Source organism: Cygnus olor, chromosome 6 (assembly GCF_009769625.2).
Source record: "Cygnus olor isolate bCygOlo1 chromosome 6, bCygOlo1.pri.v2, whole genome shotgun sequence".
NCBI classification, from domain to species: Eukaryota; Metazoa; Chordata; class Aves; order Anseriformes; family Anatidae; genus Cygnus; species Cygnus olor.
The window spans coordinates 26,098,224-26,112,868 of NC_049174.1; the positions used below are offsets into that span (position 1 = coordinate 26,098,224).

Genomic DNA, 14,645 nt, shown 5'->3' on the forward strand with positions numbered 1-14,645 from the left:
CCCTCTCGGAGTTTACAGTCTGGGCCTTAAAGCTTGGTACTTGGTTTTCTATTAAAATCGATTGCCACATACGTGGTAAATGTGCCTGTGTCAGCAGTGCCCACGTGGATCAGCTCTCCCATAAATGCTTTTAAGATGCCTGTGATGACAGGATAGCAGCTTAGGTTCGTCGGAGATTTGTGAGCGTGGCTCTGAGATGTGCTGCTGAGCCCCGCTGGGGCCTGTGCCGTCCTGCTGACGGGGTGCTCGGAGCTCCAGGCTCTGAGGGCTGGGCCGTGCTACGTGTCCCGCTGCGTGTCCCTTAGCGCTGTCCCACGCTTGTGTCCTGCACATCGGCTGCTGTGCCTCCATCCCAGGAAGGAGCGGGTGGGTCACGGTGGAGGCGAGCAGTCTCTGATTTTCTCCAAGTGAATGCCGCCTCCCACGAACTGCTCATTACTTTCTTCCTAGATCAGATCTCATTTTTAACTAGACAAGACCTGCTATGTTCCTCATCTGGTACTGCGCTTGTGCCAGATACGAAGCTTTAAAACAAAGCGGCATTTGACTATTCAAGAACCAGAGCGAAGAGTCCCGGTTACCAGAGCGTGGAAAGCAAGGCAGCTTCTTGCCAGCGGTGTGGCTGGGACTGCAGCTACAGGAGGATCAGTGGGAGCGGGCCCGGAGCTTTAACTGCACGTGACTGAGTTCTGCCGAAGGGCTGGGTTTGGCCTTGTGTTCGCACGGCTCCCTCTGACTGACGGCAGGTGACACAGTCACGTTAGGTCTCGTGGGAAGAGTTACAGCGAGTGCATCGCAGTTCATGCGGTGACATGAACAAACACCTGCTTTCAGCAGAACTTCGTGTCTTCAGTGCTTAAACGAAGGGATGCCACCCGTGTGTCCTGCTGCGCCTTACCGCTTCCCTCTCTGCCCCTCGACAGACAACAGAGCCGGGCGTGTTCTCATCTTTAATCAGACTGCTGTGGCCAGAATGGTCCTTGGGCAGATGCTGGCGTGTACTTCTGGCTTTTAATGAAGGCCCCGGAGAAGCTAGCTGTGCACCTTGTGTAGGTGAGAAGGTCCATGGAGCGCTGCAGCGTTGCACCCTGCGGGACGAGGGGTGCCGCTGGTGTGCTGCCTTCATGCGCGTGCCTGAGCTGCTTGGCCCCCAGCAGGAATTTCTCCTGCAGGAACTTGGTGCCGTGTGGGAAGCTACGAGTGCACGTGGCTTTTAGAAGGTACCTGCTCTTACAGACTGAAATGTTGCATCTGCTGGCTGGCTAAAGCTTCTCACCCAGGCCTGAGTCGGTGGCCTTCCTGGAAGTCTGCCGTCCACCTTAGCTGTTCCTTCAGGCCTTCAGAAAGCTGTCACCGTGTAGTATGGCCAGACTGTGAATAAGATACAGTGCTCTCCTTCTGGAAGCCTCCACTGGCTCTGGTCCCCATCAAAATCCAGGCTTTCTCGTTGATCTTAGAGGCCTGCTGCCTTAATGTTGTGTAGGTCCCATTCTCTCCATGTGATTTCATCCGTCTGTCATCTGGAGTTTCCTATTCTAGTGAGCTTAACGGAACTGAGTGAGGAGCTTTTCCCACACAGAAGGGCACGTGTGGTGAAAACTTGTCTGAAAACCTCCACGTGAAGGTGAGGGGAGCTGGCGGTACAGGTGAGTGGGGAAGCAAGGGCAGACATCTCGGGCCAAGTGACAGCGCCGTGGAGGTGCAGAGATGAAAACCTCAGTGCGTGGAAATGCTGGAGAAGCATGGGGGCATGAAGAGAAGGATCACCCTAGGCAAGATAAAGGGGTAAGAAAATTCCCCCTGCAGCAGCAGTGGTACAAACGGGGCAGCACCACAGTTGGCAAAGCTGCAAGGGAATGGATATGCCGTAGCAGAACGGGCTGCTGAGAGCTGCCTGAGCGTTGGCAGCTGGTTAGGGCGGGTGGGAAAGGCAGGATCTCGGGTGCTGTGGGAAGCGCTGCAGGGCCGGGGACCTGGTGAACTCAGGAGGTCTCCTTGGGGTTCCTCGGCAGGGAGAAGTCCCGCTTCTCCTGCGGTGTGCCTCTGTCTCACGCAGGAGGTCACATAGTCTGTAAGGTGGCATAGTCTGCTCCTGAGGTGTTAATTCTCGAGTCTGTCATTGTTGCTTTTTAATGACTGTGAAAGTGGAGACGGATGTGGTCCGTGAGGGTGAGCTGGCTGAAAGGAGAACGGAGAGGGAGATTCGGTCTAAAAATGCATCAGAACATGGAAGGCTTGGGAGAGAGAGACCTGGAGGGGCGGTGGGAGGAAGGGTCTGGGGAAGGAGACTGGCGGAGCTAAGGCTGGGAAGCAGGCAGGGCTCAGCAGGGCTGCAGGAGAGAGGTGCTGGATTGCTTTGGCAGGTTTTATCCCCTGATACGGTCGAAGGGCAGAAGTTGGGGGCTGTTCCAGGGCTTTGGCGAAAGGGACAGTTGGCTGTGTGTGTGTGCAGAGACCACAGGCAGGGGGGCACGGCGAGGGAGCGGGCTATTTCGGGTACCTGCTGGGGTGTGGGTTACGCTGCTTTGCAGGGCTCCGCGTGCCTGAGGTTGGAGGCTGCTGTCCAGGGGCGCCTCCGGGGACAGCCCCGGCGTCTCCTCGTGCCTTTTGCCCGTGCCAGCAGCGGGCAGAGCTAGCGGGCACTTTGCTTCTGCTTCCTGTGCTGTGAGCTGAAATGGGCAAGCGTGCCTTCTTCTCTGTGCCGTTGCCTTTTTATGTAATTGTGTGTAAATAGTAGTGCAATGGCTTCTGTTCTTCTTGAGGAAAATAATAGAAAAATCTGTCTTGTAAAGAGTAATTTCTATAGTTATTTCTGTGACCTGGAAACTTCTTGGCATTGCTTTGCTCACTGTGGTAAGCAGAAGTGCCAAGGATTTAAGAAACGTGTGCTTGTTGAGGCCATAATGCCTCTGAACAGTCCGTGTACCGGCAGACAGTGTGCCTGATCGGAAGGTCCATCAGCCAGCTGTGTCACTTCTAATTTTTCTCCAAAAGTCCTCAGTGGTACCAGAATGAAAACGTTTCAGGGTAAGCGTGTGCCTTTTTTAGGCTCCACTGGACTTCAGACGTGAGAAGGAAGAGGTACTGATCTCCTCCTTCCAGAGCCTTCAGTCCCTAACACGAGTTTCTTGGGACAGGATCGGGGTAGCTGACGGCCTGCAGAGGTTTGTGGTGCGTCCCTGCTGTTTGCACGCTCTCGGGCTGTGGGGCTCGTTCAGTGCTGCCACGGCTCTAGGACGGCGCTGAGCAAAGGCTGGGCGAGGTGAGCACAGGCAAAGGGCAGCGGCTGAGGGCAGGGTGCTGATGAGATGGTCGGTGTTCATCGGGGCGGGAGGCGAGCCAAGAAAAACCTCGGGGAGGGCAGGGAGGCGACTGGAGCCTGTTCCTTCTGCTTACTTCAAAGCCATCAGCAGACGTAGGGCACTGGCGTCTTCAGGCTGGGAGGAGGGCAAAGAAAGGTGGTGCTGGGGTGGCTTCTGGGGCATCGGGCAGGCGCTTGCGGCAAGTGAGAGCAGCAGTTTGGGTAAGGGAACGTATGCCAGGAAACAGCTCTACAGCCAGACTTGGCTGAGCAGCAACAAAAATGCTCCAAAAGCTGCCTCCTTTAATCAGGAAAGGTGTGGTGGGGCTGGGACAATGGGGAGTCTGCTGCTTCATTAGCAGCTCCTGCTGCCTTAAAGTCAGACAAAACTCGGATTGACCCCACCTGCTTAACACACGCCCAGATGCAGGCTCCTTGGAGGTGGGGCATGATTTGGGGCGAATAACAATAGCACAGCTAGCTTCTGAAAGACCCCTCTTATTTTTCTTAGGTTTAACTCTTGGAGTGCTTGTAATAAGTAATTGGGGGTAACTAATCCTATTTACTCTTTTGTTAGACAAGTCAGAGCGTGATTGAAATTTATGATTTTCCCATTCTCCTTATTGGAAGGTCTAGTAGATGAATCTGTAGTTCCTTGTGATACTTTAAGTGATTTTGAAGTGAAAACGCATCGCTTTTCTTAACGCAGCTTTTTTTATAGCCAATTAAATGCAGCTTCGGATCAGCACTTGTCTCCCATGCCCATTACCAGGCATTGTGTGAATATGGCATCTTTGTGAAAGACGCTGTGTTTTGTGTACAGATCGTTATGAAACAGAAGATGGGGAAAAACCATACCTATTGTGTCTGTTCTGTGGTGGTTGTGGGGTTTTTTGGGCTGCCACAGAATTGCCACAAGGACAACGTGAGCCCTCTCTGCATGTTTGCAGCCCGGTGGCGTGCACCGGTTCCCACCTGTGATCTGGCCCCGTGGAACTCGGATTATCACTCGGGGAGCTATAAAGGAAGCGAGGCTATTGCCTGTAGGCTCGCATTTGCGCTGTAATAACCCACATCCTCACCAGCAAGGGGTACAGGTAACATACACTTCTGAGATTTGAAAACCACTGCACAGAAGTCTTGGGCGGGAGGCGGGAGGGATCCTTTCTTCTGCAGGTGAGAAAACCGCTTACATCTGCATTTGGTAGGGTGCATGCAATGCTTATATTGTTAATGAAAAATAAACCAGTGTTCAGAATTCTGAGTTCTCATCTTCCTCCTTTATTTGAGTTGAAGATCTTAAACCAGGTTAAGCCCTGATGCTGCTCCAGAAGAACTGCGTTATTCACAGCACGGAACTGGTGTCAGTGCAGGAGGGGACTGGCTGGGACTGCATGAGCTGTACAGGGCAGGATGTCAGTAACGGGCCTCATGAGCTCCTGCTGCCTCTAAAAATCTGTTCTTGGTTGTTTTGGAGAAAACTCAGAGTCTCGCTGGACTTGAACAGAATCATTATGGGCGTAAATGTCCATGAGGAAAGCAGCTGACTGACCAGAATTGCCAAGGGCATTGTGCTTTGGAGCTGGGGCTTCGATGACGGAGGGGTGTTGTGCCCTTGTACAGGATGTTGCTTGCTTTGGTTGGTGCTGGTGATCACCTGGGTGCCTGAGTTGTGCTCCAGATCACATCTGAATGGGATCTTGCTCTGTAGCAAGTACAAGGGCTCAGAACGAGGTGTGTGGAAGAGCTCCGAGCAGAACTCGGTTTTCCCAGGACCTGGGCCGTGGTTTGGGTTCCTGTAAGGACTGGAGGTGCACTGTGCTCCTCTGAATGGGGGCTGAGGCTCGGCAGGGAGGGAGATGGCAACGGACCCCAGGTAAGGCCGAGGGGAGCCCTTAGCCACAAGATCGTCCCCTGCCTCGCTGGCAGGCTCAGTGTGTTTGCGGCTGACACACTTGAGCTGCCTGTGGATATTGTTTTCATCTTTGTGTCTGCGGTTTGAGCCTCTGCTGTTCCGTGCTCAATTTAGGAACACTTGCATACCTGTGAGATGGATCCTCTCTCTTTTATCTGGCATCAAAAGATGAAAAGGCAACTTGAGAAGAAGCATACGTTGTTCATTTGACTTGCACAGCTAATCTTCCTCTCAGCGCAGCGAGCTTTTGCTGAGAGCAAGTTGGTGTCTGGGCACAGGAGTCTGCCGGGGGAGAGGCAAGGAGCGAAGCGTGCCTGTCCCAGAGGGGCTGCAGGGCTCCCTCTTGTTGACGCTCTTTTATTAGGAGTGAATGACAAGTGATCAGTCTGCACTGAGGATGTTTGAGCCTCACGCGTTAGTCTTCAGCTGGTTTTCCAGGCCTGCTGGGTCTCGGACTGTGGGGATGGGCCGTGGCTGCTGTAGTGCTCCCCCGCAGCACAGACCGTGTCCGTCTCAAACGCTTGTGCTGGAGCCTTTTGGGGGCTCCTTCAGTGCAGATCGTGCTCTTGGGTGTCTTTAAAACAAGACAAAACAACAAGAAAAAACAACCCTTCCTCCTAACAAGTCCTGCCTGCTAGGAGGAACCCCTGCTTCTCCCCAGTCTTGCAAGACCTGACGTAGAAATCCTTAATGCACATTCTTTTCCCCTGCATATCCTGGAAATGGTTGGGTTGGAGATGCACTGAGCTTCTGACTGGCACAGTTAATGCTATGCACATCCTGAAAGTCTTTGATGCTAGATCAAAAGGAAGAAAATAAAATGGTTTTGGAAGGATGAGATTAATATATTTTTTTTTAACTCTGCTTTTCATCCAGAAGGATCTGGAAGTACTTTTCAAACCAGCAAAATGGCTAAACCCGTCAATTCAGCGTGCTGCTCTTCACCTGCTTTAATGGTGAGCTTGGCACAAACGTGGCTTGCTGTCAAGGGAAGAGGACTGCTGTAAATACTGATGCTGTGCTCTGTAGTCACCAGGCAGTCGTGCAGAGGGTGTATGTAGTCTGTATTTCACCCAGTGGCACGGCGATCCGACAGAAAACCACTTGGAGGCAGGCCAGTGGATTTCCTCTCTCTTGTTGGCCCTGTCCTGCCCTTGGGGGGGTCGGTGAAGCGCATTGTGCTCAGGGGGTGAGTGCCCTGCCTCACGTCCTGCGCCCCCTTTCCAGGCAGGAGCCTCTCTTCTGCTTCCCTTGGCTTTACTTTACGAGCAGCTTTCTCTTTCCCATCCTTTCTTTATGGATCTGCAGACTTGAGGCCTCGTGGGACCCGACTAGAAAGCGGTGCAGGATACTTGCAGTGGGCCCCGCTCCCAATCTGCCCTCTTAATGGGAAAGAAACTGCCCCGAAGAAGCGCGACTGCTTGTGGAGCAGCGTGCAGGTTCTTTCTCACAGCCTCCTGCTTCCTGTGGAGAAACTCTTCCTCCCGTCACTTCCTTTGCCAGCAGCTCCTTCACGTTGTGTGGCTCCCGGGGCCCATTGCTGCCCCTCTGCCCACGGTCTCTGCCCACCGCAGCTCCGGCAGACTGGCTGCCCAAAGCTGTCACGTACCAGGTGATTTTGGAGCCCCCTCGGCCCGCTGGACGTGGCCGAGAGCAAGTGGCCGGTGTGCGGTACCATCACGGCCGCTTGGAGGGAGAGGCACAGCGCCGGCGTGAGGAGAACACCCGCCAGCAGACGTGGGGGGAGAGCCCTCCTCTGTCTGCCCCGAGTAGGCTGGCAGGCAAGGAGGTGCTGTGCTGGGGAGGAAATCCTGGGCTATTCCTCACACTCTTCTTCTTCCGCCTTCTGTGTGCACCTCTGAAGATTCCAATTACAAGCCAGAGACCATCTGTCTGGGTTGCTGGACCGTGAGGAGCCGAGTGGGAAGCGCCTTTCTCCTGATGCAAAGGCTTGCTGGGGAAGCAGATGCCCCTGCGGGGGTTAGCTCCGGGGGAAAAGGTGTTTTCTCTCCTGCTTGCATGTATGTGCAGGTGTTCAAGCTAAAGCCAAGCCGCATGCAGATGCTTCTCATTCCAAGTTAATGATGCTTCGTTCCCCCAGGTCTTGAGGAGGATGCTTCAAGAAGGGAGCAGTGAGCTGGCAGGATGCAGTTGCCGGGCCTGCTCTGTTTGCCCAGCTCCGGAAACAACCAGAGTGAATTTGCTCAGGAGCCACGGGAGGGGCGTAGCTGGGGCTGAGCCGGTGGCCTCAGCAGCGGTTGGTTGTGCCTCCGGCGTGCCGGGCTCCGGGGAGGTGGATGGCAGGAGGGCAGAGCCCTGCCGTTCCCCCGTCCTCCCCTCAGTGTGTGGCATTTTCTAGGTTTGCAAGAATCAAACCGGTGTTACGGCTCCCGGGTAGCCACCGAGCCCGACCTGTGAAGGAGCTGCGTGGGTTTTCTGTAATGCCAGAGGAGAGCGATAGCAAAGAGCAGTTGACACGGAGGAGCCTGCTTTTGGCTCTCAGCTTGCAGCAGTGTGATGACCCGATCCAGGTCAGCAAGCCGCAGGTCTGCACCGCAACCGGGCTGCTCCGAGTGCCCGGGAGCTGGGCTGGCACGGGCTCGGTGCAGCTGGCAGCTCTGCCACGTACAGCACGGGCTGCCCAAACGCAGAACGTCCTCCTCGTGAGCCTCTTCTCTGACGTTCTGGGAAAATGTGCTCGTTAAACTGGAGGTTTGGTTGTGCAGGCTTCTGGTGATGAGTTGAAATCGGGGCTGAGGCCAAGCCCCCTGCGGTTATTGGGGTGTTTGTGTGCTGGTGACTCGGGTGCCCTCGGGGTCCCTGTCGCTGTGAGCCGTGGCCTCCCGCCCCCCGAAGCCAGCCCAGGGCAGGGGGGTGTGCTTCGGGGCCTCTGATCTGCTCGGAGGGAAGGTGCTGCCTGCAGGATCGCGCTTGGGAAACTGCCAGTTCCTGTGTTGTGGCACCGCTTCGTGCAGTTCAACTGAAACGCGTCCCTGATGAACTGAAGCGAGTTTTATGTTGCTTTGCGTGGCCTGGGGACTTTCTGCGTGGATCAGCTCGCGTGTAGTGCTGCAGACAGGGGTTCAGGTAACTGGGCAGGGGCCGCTCTGGGTTGGTCTGGCCCTAGGAGCGGGCGTTGCTGCGGCAAAGCAGCACAGCTGGGTTGTACTGAGAGGGAAACAGACAGGGCTTGCTGAATGTGCCAACATCGGTTCCTTTCATGCAGTGCCTGGCACGTGTGGTCTGTAAATTAGACGTGTGGGTGATCAGAAAGCTCTTCTGAATAGCCAGAAGTTTCAGAGCTATTGTTTGCCGTTAAATAACAAAAAGAACAAACATCCCAAGCATGAGGAGTTTCATTGGGTCTCGGAGCAGCTCAGCGTGAGGGAATCCAAATACGTGCTTGCCTCTTGCAGCGAGAAAGAAGCACTTCTCTGAGAGCGAGCCTCCCTTGTCTGGTCTTCCGGGAAATCTCATGTCATGCACGCTTCCAGCTTCTGAGTTGGGCCCGAAATAGTCGTGTGAAGAAAGTCCTGTTGCTTCTGTTTCAGTTAGGGTCACTGGTGTAGGGGTAAGGGTCCTGCAGGGAAGGAAAGGGTGGATGTGGTTTGGGTTTCAGGCACAGCAGGACTCCGCGTCTCACCTTAACCTATCCCCGCTCCGTGGCTGTCCATTACTCTTGAGCTAAGCCGATGTTACAGAGTTCTGCTAACCAGGGTGTCAGCTTTGCCCTGGGGGTAGCTTTGATTTGCCAGTGTAATTTATATCTGCAGTGGGTTGTTAATAAGAGTCTATTGCCAATTTGCCTTCTGGTGTTTGTGCAGAACGTTTACCAGCTAGTAAATGAACTTTTTTGGTGCTATTTGTGTTTCTAGTGGCACGGAAGAAACCTGGAGGCTCTGTGGGTATTGTAATGTCGGGGACCTTGGGAAATGGTCTCATCCAGTTCCTTGTTCAGAGATGACAACCCAATGTGCCTGGATGTCTTGTCAGACATTTGTACGACCTACGCTTAAAACAGGTCCTTTGAAGATTTCCAAGCCTCTTGAATTTCCCCGTTTCAGTGCCCTTCTGCTCGTTATGCTGATTTCCTTTCCAGCTAATCTAAGAGGATTTCTCTTCATCCTTCTCCTGGATGATCAGGGAGGAGTTGATCACCACCCTTCTTGCTGAAGTCCGTGGTAGGAAAATGTCTCTGGTGGTTCTGCTGTGGCTTTTTGCCGGCTGAGACTCGTCACGTGTGCTTGCAGTGCTTTGGCTGTGCGAAGGCATCCTCCCATTGCTGCTTTTGGTGGGATGCTGGGATTAGGGCACTCTCTTTTTTTTCCCATCCCTGAAAGGTGAAAATAATTGAGGGGTGTAGAAGAACCTCACCTGCCTGCAGGCAGAGCTGTGCAGAGGCAGGGGGGCTCTGTAAGTACCCCTTGGGGGTGTAACATCCTCATTAGTTAAAGATCCTCAAAGAACAATCATCTGCTTTACACTAGCTGCTGTGCCGCAAGCGAACGTGGTAGGATGAATTAAAGGCACTTCTGGGGAGGGGGGATCTGTCTTTGAAATAAAAAGTTCATGCTCTTGGATTATTTACCGAGTCTCTTCATCCACGAATCAGCAAGGCACCTGTGAGGTCAGGGCAGAGCGGGGGCACTCCTTAAAGAGCATTCGGGCTGCCTGGTAGGCTCCGAGAGCTTAGTGTCTGAAATCTGTTTCTGCAATTGCTCTTTTTCCCTCCTAATACACTTCAGGTAGCCTTAAAGGGCTGAACTAAGTCATCAAAAGGTATGAAACGTGCAGTGACTGCTCCTCCTGCTGCTCAGCTCCTGGGGGGAAGGATGTGGGTGCAGACAACTGGCATCAGGTTCGGTGTTCCTGCGGGTCTGACGGGTCCTGCAGCAAGCAGCAGGTCACTTAATGGCATCGCAGTGCCACGTCCAGCTCCAGCCCTTAGGTTTGGCTGATGAGAAGTCAAAATGTGTCGAAAGAGTGCAGGGTCTGTGTTCTCTTGCGGTTCTTTCCTATAAAGAAAGAGTTAAAGAAGAATCTGTGCTCTGCTTCCCTTTTTCTGTGTTTGTGGCACCTTTGATGTATGAATGGGAAGACGAGGCACAGAATGTGCGTGCATGCTCGCAAAATATTTTCAGTCCTTTGAAGGAGGGAGGAGAAATCTCTTTAAATGGCGATGTGAGCGTACGGAGTAGCTCAGCGTGGACGTTTTTCCTGCACGTATGGGTCTTTGGCCCCGCTGTGTAACTGGGCTGCGTGCTGGCACGGCCCCAGCGCTGCAGGCAGGCCTCTGTGGGGTGGCCAGATCAGACTTTTTCCAACATACAGACCGTACTGCTAGATCTCACCGTGACAAGTTTATGATAGTAATAACGCTCCGTAGTTCCAGATGAGGATGTGAAAGCTCTTGAAAACCACCGGTTTATATTTTCCCCCCATCTTGCGAGGGTGCAGGGAAGTGCTGTTAGCCCCTATTTTACAGGAGGAAATAAATGAAGGGCACAAAAGAGGTATAACTGTAGTTGGATTCCCTTTGCAATCACTTGGTGCTGTTCGTTTTGCGCAGAGTCAGCAAGTGAGCTGTTAGACTTTTCTTACAACGTCTGCGCTGAAGCAAAAGCGGTCACTGGATCTCCAATCAGCACCAGGAGCGGTGTTATCAGGAAAGGATGTTTTATTTCTTGGTGCTGTCCCTGGGCATCGCCACATCTTAACTGCTCTTTGTCTAAGCGATGTTTCCTGGCCTGATGTGTGAAACTCCATCTCTGTTCTTCTGAAACAGGCGCCGCAGGAGGCTCGCAGGCAGCAGCTCTTCCTTCTCCCTGAGCGAAGTTGCTGTTGACACAGACTGATAGAGAGGAAGAGCAATTGGAGCCTATCGCTGTGTACGGCTTTGAACTTTTTACTTTTATCACATGTTGTCAAGTTAAACAAAACCTCCTAGATAAATAAACCAAAAGCCCGGTGGTGCTCTTTCGTTACTGAGAAGAGTGTAGCGATTCCTGCTGTGCCTGGAACTCGACACACACACACACACTGTTTGTGCTGCTTGATCCGTGTCGTAGCTCCTTTTCACCTGCGTGAAACTGGTGAAATGCGGGATTGGCATGGGTCGGATCACGTAGCTGGAGCCTTCAGGGACCTCAAAGAGTCGTCTGTACTGTGCTTCTGTGCCTGGAGAAGGATCCAAAAAAAAATAATGTGTTGCTATTTCGCTTCCTGCCAGCAAGGTCTTGGTGGTGACACAGAAGCTCATTAAATCCATTCATAAATTAACAGGACTGCTTCTAACTAGAATACATCAAGCTACTGGGAGTTTTAATGAACACTTGAAATTAGTGGCAGCTGAAGGCCTAAGATGTTGAGACTCAAACAGACCAAAGTGCTTTGTATAAGCGTGACCAACCTGATCTAATTTGGAGCAGTGGGGTGGGGAGCGTGCTGAACCGCTGGCCTCTGGAGCCCCCTTGCAACCTGATTTTACTGGTGAGCCCTCTTCTGGCTCTGAAGCTTGAAGAGTTTTTGTCTTGTGCCTCTGTGCGGAATGTGCAGTAGGGCTGCCTGGGATGGGAGGAGACAAACCGGCGAGCTCTTCAGGTCAGCTCAGCGGCGTCACGGTGCTGTGTCTGGCATCCTGGCTGCCTTATTTGAGAATCTGCCACGACATCACCTCTTGGTTCTTGGAGCTTTTATGCTTTCACTTACGCATAAAACACATTCCTTCATCGTTTGTTTCCATCTCAAATAATGAGGCACTTTTTGTTTGGAATAGTTGCTTCAAAGCCGAGAAACCACCCTCAGTTTTGGGAACAGGAGGGCTTGCGTAACGTCCGGCCGGTACGGGTAAAAGGGATGAGGCAGCATGGAAGAGAAAAGCTTCGAAGATGCGAAGGGTGCTTGTTGGAGGCATTGGTGCCTGCGGTGCTGCTGATTTCAGCTGGAGCTGGCACCTAATTTGCACGTTAGAAAATTTCACCAGGCCTCTGTTAGAATCCCTTAGTGGCTAAACAAACAAACAAACAAAAAACTGGCAAAAATCCTTTGAACCTGCCTATGATTGATGGCTGGTCCACTTGAGTTGACTGCTTTGCAAACTACAAATATTTTTACACTGCGTTAGTGGAACCAGGTGATTTTTAACTGGAGTAATTCGGAAGATTACTGTTCCCTTTCCTCTTAGGGGAAATGTAGCTCGGATCCAGCAGGTTGTAGTTATTCTTCAGCGTTGCTTTTTCAGTCTTCAAATTTGTGCTGTGTGTAACAGCTTCCCCCTGTTGTGTGACACCATCTTTTTACTCAGCTATGTTCAGTTGCTTAATTTCTTGCATTTTTATAGAAGTATGCTATGCTGTTCACTTTGCTGTTAACTGCTTGTATAAAAAATCTAGTAAAACAATGTGCATCCTGCTCAGCAGAACACTTTCAGTTGACAAATGTCCAGTGAGAGTAAACCTCTCTGAGAAATGACTGAATTGCAAACCAAGACAGCTGATCTTTTAAGCTCGCAATTAAAATAATCATTAAAACCCGTTGTCATGTTGAAAATAACGCTGGAGCTGTGAGGGAGAGCAGAAGGTGGTGAAGGCAGCGGGAGGTGAGTGGAGCCCGCGCAGGAGGCGGACGCGCCGTGTCGGCGTCGGTACAGGCTGCGCTGAGCTGGGTGTGTTCGTGTGGCACACGGAAGCTTCTGATCCTCTGATGTATTTCTGTCTCTTAAGAGAACCATTTGAAATAATTAATCCAAGAGCTGATGGTTCAGTTAAACACTGAATTCATTCCCTTCTAGTATTAACCCGCGAGAAGCGAGGGATGCTTTCTGTGGATTCCCAGCCTAAGAGTGCTCTTCCAGTGCAGATGAGACACTGCAGTGTTGATGGGAGCTATTTGCCTCACCTGCTTAAATGTGTTTCTAGAAGTAGTTAGAGAAGCCAAATTGTGTGTGGTTTGTCCCTATAATTTTCCGCTTGTGCTATCAGCAGCTCTCTGAGCTCGTTCTTTCCCCTTCAGAAAATGCTGGCTCCATCACACAGCGCAGGACGAAGAATTCCCTCCTCTTCCCTTGAGGCATTTGCACACAGTTTTGTTTCCTTCTGCAGGAATTCAGCGACACCTGCAAAGCCTCTGAACTGATTAACACCCCTGGGGTGATGACCCCAACCATTTCAGACCCGAAACGTCAGGTGCCTCAGCCCCTAGGTCTGTGTGGGTAGGTAGCCTGCTCGAGATGGCAAAACCTTTCTGGGTTTCTGACCGCACGCCGTGCGCAGTGCGGCCTGAGGGTGTGCCCGAACTCAGGTGCGTTGTGCTGCACTCTTGTCCTGTCGCTGAGCCTCTGCTGGAGAGGACTGAGGCTGTCCGCCTGCAGCTGAGGGAGGAGCAGAAGTTGGGGGCTCGTGTGGGAGCTCGGCAGAGCCGCGCTTCAGCTGTTGCTCCGCATCTCGGCAGTGACAGCCAACAAGGCAGAGGGACGGACGCGTGGGTCAGGGGGAGTTGAGGAGGGGGATGCGCTTAGGAAGGAGAAGAACGCTCGTTTCCTGTGCGCTTGGGGCACGTGGCGTCTGGTTCTGGAGCGTGTGAGAGCATTGCCGTCAGCTCGCCCTTTGTTTTACGCAGGCACAGACCCTTTGCATTCGGGCGAGCAGCTCAGTGGTGGGACTGCAGCTCGGAAGTCTCCTCTCCACCTACGTGTACCTTGGGGCATCCCTCGAGGGCACTGCTTCTGCCTGGGCTGCTGCACCTTCACTGGCCCCAGGGGGCTGGGAGCAGGAGGTGCAGAGAGGCAGCACGTGGTGAGATCCTCCACACTTACAAGTGATGCTGCTTCGTCCCGGAGGCTGGCTTCTTTGTGCTTCTCCACACGTCTGGCTCTTTCCCTGACGTGTCAGGGTCCCACTTGGTTCTCTGGGAACCCCAGCTTCCAGTTTTGTCACACCAGCTTTTGAAATCCTCCTCTCTTGTGATGCTGAGCACTGGAAGAGCTGTCCCAGAGCTACTGGACACGTGTTCAGCACGCGCTTGATCTGTTGTAGGTAAAACTTGCGTGAAGATCTGCTGAGCGTGCTGGAAGAACACATTCTGCGTGAAAACGTTGCTTGGATGCTCCCGTTTCCCAGCTGCTGTGCCAGTTGCTGGGAGAGCCAGCTCAGCCCTCGCTCTGCCCGGAGGTTGGTTGTACAGAGCCGTGGCTGAAAGTGGCATTCCTTTATGGCTGCAGGTGAGGAGCACCTGAGAAGCCTCTCTGTGTTGCTTTTTGTGGCTGTTAAATGTAGCCTGGCTTTCACCTTTTCCTCCAGCTCCACTGCCCAGTAAATACTTTGTGCTGTTCTTTCTAAATAATTGAACCTCCAAGGCTCTCTGGGAGCTATAAAATCAGTTGCTTATTTACTTGGCTGCTAGCAGCACTTCTCAGCGCTTCCCAGCCCTCTT

The 14,645-nt window shown here is 52.7% G+C and overlaps 1 protein-coding gene across 32 annotated transcripts in view; it reads left to right on the forward strand.

Moving 5' to 3' along the window:
* CLASP1 (cytoplasmic linker associated protein 1) overlaps positions 1-14,645 on the forward strand; it is a 164,232-nt gene that overhangs the window by 15,599 nt on the left and 133,988 nt on the right. The gene's annotated exons all lie outside the window — the stretch shown is intronic.